This window comes from Crassostrea angulata, chromosome 5 (genome assembly GCF_025612915.1).
Source record: "Crassostrea angulata isolate pt1a10 chromosome 5, ASM2561291v2, whole genome shotgun sequence".
Lineage (NCBI taxonomy): Eukaryota > Metazoa > Mollusca > Bivalvia > Ostreida > Ostreidae > Magallana > Magallana angulata.
Window position 1 is genome coordinate 46,400,231 of NC_069115.1, and position 6,000 is coordinate 46,406,230.

Below are 6,000 nucleotides of genomic sequence, written 5' to 3' on the forward strand. Positions count from 1 at the left end.
GTAAAATTAAAATATTCTTGTCAACTTTCTCAGGATAAATTGGCCATTTAGTGGCAAACTTCAACATCTGTTCAGTAAAGAGTATCATTATACATTAGGTATTTTATGGCCTGTTCCAAATTACTGCTTCCATCATTTTCTGATGAATTTGTGATAAAATACACATACCTGTAAAAGAGATACAGTTGAAATCGACTGAAGGGGAAATATCCAAGATATCTTCATTAACACATTATCATTTTTCACTCATAAAAGTTCACAGGAACGAAAACAGATTTCTTACGAATATTTTACAGCTTTTCACCATTCGGAACTCACTAGGAATACCTCAGACAATTTCTCAACGTTATCATACGGGCTATTCATGGCTTATGCAATGCAAAATCCCCGCAAACTTCTATTATGGGGTATATATTGAAGCTTTAAGTGGTAGAAGGGAGCATCTTAAAACAGATAATCTGGATATTTTCATATAAGAGGATGAACATAGTTTGTGCACAAAGTTATTTATGATTATCAAAATATCAAGGGAAATTGGACAGAGTATAGATGGTGAGGTTAAAGTTTAATTGAGGTTTTTTCTGGGGAGGGGTGGAGGCTAGAGTGGGATGGGTGTAGGCTTTCTCTTTCATGTATTTTCTTATGGATTTCGTAAAAATGGATCTACTTATCACAAAGAATCCTTTATTATTATGATACAATTCGAAAATTCAAAATGAAGAAGATTAAGTTTGCTGTTTTGTATCCTGGCGTCCTGGCTTTGGAAACAAAACGCGTCAACAAATTGCTGATGTATGCAAAGCGGTTTGCTTCGAAACAAATTGCTTATTATTTTCCTTACTTCCCCTGATAGTGACACAGTATGGATATTATTATTTATTATAACATTTGTTAAAATCCAATAATTTGATAGCAATTGTTAGTGCTAATATCAAAATATCTTGGATGTTGGTACATGTATACATAAAAGAATTGGGAGAACTAATAACAACAATGGTTTCTTTTTCGGTTCATTCTTGATGTGAAGCTATGTTGGCCCTTAGTTCATTACGTCCAATGGTCAGGCCCCTTTTGTTTTCCTTGCGTATTTTGCAAGAATTAGTTCAAAGTTTGCACTGCTTGATAAATCTATAGGTGCTCTTACATGCAAGAGAAGCAGTTACGGAACTGTTGCTTACTGTCTGCGGTTTACAGTGTACAGCTTTTTGCTTGCTTTGCAAATTTAAAATCTGATACTTCATAAACCTTCTTTCTGATGCACACAAACCCTAAACAGTTAGAATAACGATGCATCAAAGTGTCCCACGTAAAAAGGTAAAAACCCAGGATCAGTCGAGTGTGAAATTATGGTGCTCTAAGTAGGCAAACTTTTTTGTAGCATGGAGATTCATAATTCTTGATATTGAAAATAAAGGAAAATAACTCAATATGTTATGAAAAATGTGGCGGATAAAAATATCTTAAACAACGGAATGGCAAAACTTTGCCATGTCTTTCTTGTGTAAGTGAATCTAAGGACGCCTTTGGTGTTAAATACAACAAACAACACACAAAGGAAAAAAACCGAAAAGCCCTGGGTTAAAGTACCTAAATACACCTAGACTTATACTTTAAAAGACACTACGTCACAAGATGACGATTAAAATGTTTTGTTAAACTGTTTGTATCAATCGGTTCAGATGTGTTTCGACATAGCTCAGTGGATTCAGTATCAGGCTTGTAAACAGCAAATCATGAGTTTGAACCCACCAGGGGTTTTGGTCATGATTACTGAATGCCATTTTTTAAAAATATAATTTTTTTCCAAAATTGCACCTTTTTGCCTCTTATCCATCATGTTATCTACCATAACCAAGTAATTTTCTGCTGATTTGAGAAACTATTTCGAGGTCAAGTGAGGCACCTCAATGATAAATGTACAGCGCTGAGGAAAATGTTTACATAAATAAACCCATACACGGTAGAATTAAATCTACAGACTCAAAATTCATGAAAACAGCAAGCAAGAAATATAAAAATGTCATAGATGAATCTATTAAACACAATAGTAAAGAGCTCTCCAGTTAGAAACTTGCGTACGAATTTCAATTATTACAGTTCTTTTCTAAAGAAGATCAATACTGTCTTAAAATGGCCAAAACCATTGAGCCCTCTTAATATATAAAAGATATACAACGTGAAATATTATTGCCGAGTAGTTATTAAAAAAGCATCATGATGTACGTCATAAAGTGCTTCCGTATCTGACCACAATATGATTAGATTAAATTCAGTGTTTTTAAATAGGTTTTTTCGGTATTTTTAGGTAATCATTATAAAATATTTATATAGTTTTTAGTTAACAACAACCTAAAAATATATCAAATATCGGTTTTAATATATGATTAACTATTTTTTCTAAACACCGTAGCAATTGCATGTAGACAAATTTCATTTTTAATTTAGCTGTTCAAAATATATTCATTTGAAAGCAATCATTTTTTCATAGAAATAAGAAATTGGAAATGTCCAATATCATTATAACATCGTATAAATGTCATTATAAACATTTTTTTGTCATTGCTTTTAAAATAAATCTAAACAAGATATCTGTGAGCCAATGCTCACTAGTGATACCCCCGCTCTGATGTGAATATGCAAAATAAGCAAAGTCGACATTTAACAGAAAGCTGGCATCCGATTGGTACAGAAATATATCCCACAATATGGCATGCCTAAACAAATAGCGTGTTAAAATTTCAAGCATCTGCGATAAATAACTGCTGAGAAATCTTTGAGGAAAATTTGTTTGAAAATTTTGGCTAAAATAAACAAAGTACTCATTTAACAGGAAGATGACGTCCGATTGGTACAAAAATATATCTCACGATATGGCATGCCTTAACAAACACTGTGTAAAAATTTCAAGCATCTCCAATAAAAAGCTGCTGAGAAATCTTTGACGAAAATTTGTTTGAAAATTTTGGCAAAAAATAAACAAAGTCATTATTTAACTGGAAGTTGACGTCCGATTGATACAAAAATATATATCCCACAATATGGCATGCCAAAACAAATAGTGTGTTAAAATTTCAAGCATCTGCGATAAATAGCTGCTGAGAAATCTTTGACGAAAATTTGTTTGAAAATTTTGGCTAAAAATAAACAGAGTCGTCATTTAACAGGAAGTTGACACCCGATTGGTACAGAAATATATCCCACGATATGGCATGCCGACTTTACGGACGGATAGACAGACAGACAGACGGGCGGACGGACTGACGGACGCTGAGGAAAGCTATAGTCCCCTCCGGTGAAAACCGGTAGGGGACTAATAACGAAAGGTAGAATACTCTTTTTCAAAATTGTGAATATTTGGGATTCATGACTAAAATCTTGTTTATGTTACTTAAAATGATAATGATTCAAGTCACAAACTAGAACTACCATAAAAATATAATTATAATTTTATGGTGTCTTTTGTCATGCTTAAAATAACATATATAAAACCTTGCTATTTTATTACATGCAATAAACTGTATACTAAACTGTATACTCTCGTATGCATTTAGTTTTCATAATACCGGTTATCATATGATGCTTATCTCCAGCTGTTGTAAACATGCATTACTATTCGTGTACTACATTCAATCCTTTCCCTGACACCCACCTACATGTACAAACACAATGAATATCACCGTGCACATTATCTTATCACGTCAAGGATATATGATCATTGCTAGTTAAATTAAGCTGCTTAGTCCAATTTTATTTAAGATTTTCTGCAAGTTTTTAAAAGAGGGTTATACTGAACCCGCAACTCATGTGAGAAATCTTAAAGGGCATTAGAAACCCTGGAGTTGAAGGTCCTAAACCCAAACATTTATGTTTTATTTTAAACATTCTAAACAATCCAATGATGCATTCTGAGTTGGGTTTTTTTTGTATGGCCTACAACTACATCTAATTAACACTACTAAGGAAACTATTTAATATACGCTTAATTATAGTTTCTTTTTTAGTGTTAGTTGTAGTGCAAGATTTTTTTTTTTCTTAATGTAATTTATTTCTTGTATCCTGAAGAAAGGACTGAATGCGTGTCCGGTAATTATTTTTTTTTAACAATATCAATTGTTTGTGTCGATCGTGAGCCATTTTATATATATATATATATATATATATATATATATATATATATATATATATATATATATATATATATATATATATATATATATATATACTAGTATATATATATATGCTGACGCACGTTACATTTCATAATAGGATTGAGGAAATAGGTAATTTTTAATTCATCGAGAAATGTATTAAGGATTCAAATCTTAAACGGCTTCCAAAAAATGGTTTGCAATCTATGTGGTCATATTGTTCATATACTACGTATATGCTCATGTGTGATGGGAAAAAAAGGTGTCAATTTATAAAAGAGCCTCAATAAACCGAAAGGTGAAAGATCTATTTTACAAGAATGGGATAGCTATGGCAAATGATTGAATATTAATACTTGTGTAGGATATTAGATATTGTATTGCTTTATGGGAATGTTAGGGAAAAGTAATCGTTTAGTTTCGTCCCCTAAATGTTTGGGTTTATTCAAACTGCATGTTATGCATCGATTGTAAACAAAACAAAACTCAGAAATAATGGTTCACAACATGTACACTGTTTTTTTTTTCCAGACTACCTATATTTAGACTCTATATAATGCGATGTCAGAGTCGTTATAGAATCATCGCCGCCTTGACATCGGGGGCACAATAGCGCGATGTCCTTTTTATATCGTTGGTTTACTATAATAAAAAAATGTACATCATTTTTTCATTGTCATACGGCTTAATTAACCAAAAAACTACTGCAATGTGTATTATTATATAGATTTATATACTTAGTATAATCATCTTTTAAAAGCTTACACAAAATTTGATATGAAATCGGACCAAGCAGCTTTTACTGGCGTTTAAAAAATAAACTGAACAACCCTGCGAATGTCATTTAAATTTAGACCACGTGGTTTTATTTGACGCTTTCACTTTTGCAGTTAAAATCGCGCCTCGTGTTTATAGTATTTTTCCCAGAATCTGGATACTTGTAATCAAATATAAAATCTATATACGCATTTATTGATTTTAAACTTTATATCCATTAATTAGTGGATGAAACGAGTTCTAGAAATAAATGTGACAATAGAGAATATAGGTTTTTTCTGCTCTTGCAACAAATAACATGCTAAGAAGCGACCCCCTTAGGATTAATTTTCGATCCGCGCCTGACCTAGTAATAGCATTAATAGTGAAAAGACTATACTATTTTATGCAGAATGTTCCTTTAAAATGGCTCAATATACTAATTTTTGTACAAAACACACATCCGTTCTTTTTTTAAAATGCATGGTGAAGCACACCAAAAGCATCAAACAAGGCTATGATTTTATTAAGCAACCCAATTTTGAATCTCATCGTTTTAGTTTATTTTGTAGTAAATATCCGCTCGAAATTTCACTGGAACTGAACAAATCTCGGGAAAGTTTCGTGAACTTTCGTTCGAGCATTTTGGATTTTAATACATACTTAGCAACAATAAAGAAAACATTCCAAACACATTTGCAGGGGTGTAAATACGGCACTGTTATCTCACAATTTGTGTGACACGTCTTGATATATCAGAATTTAAAAGCTTTCTATTTATTTACATTTATATATACAGTTTTGATTTAACATGTATGTGCATGGTAATATTCATTGATTTTGTACATGTAGGTGGGTGTCAGAGAAAGCATCAAATGATAACTGGTATTATGAAAAAAAAATGCATACGAGAGTATTGTTGCTTATTATAACATAGCTAAGTTTTATCTATGTTGTTTAAAGCATGATAAAGGATACCATATAATTATATTTTTATGGTAGTACTAGTTTGTGACTTGTGATAGTTTTAATCTTTAAGTAACGTAAAAGATTTAGTCATGAATCCCGAATATTCGCTCTTTTGACGAAGAGTATT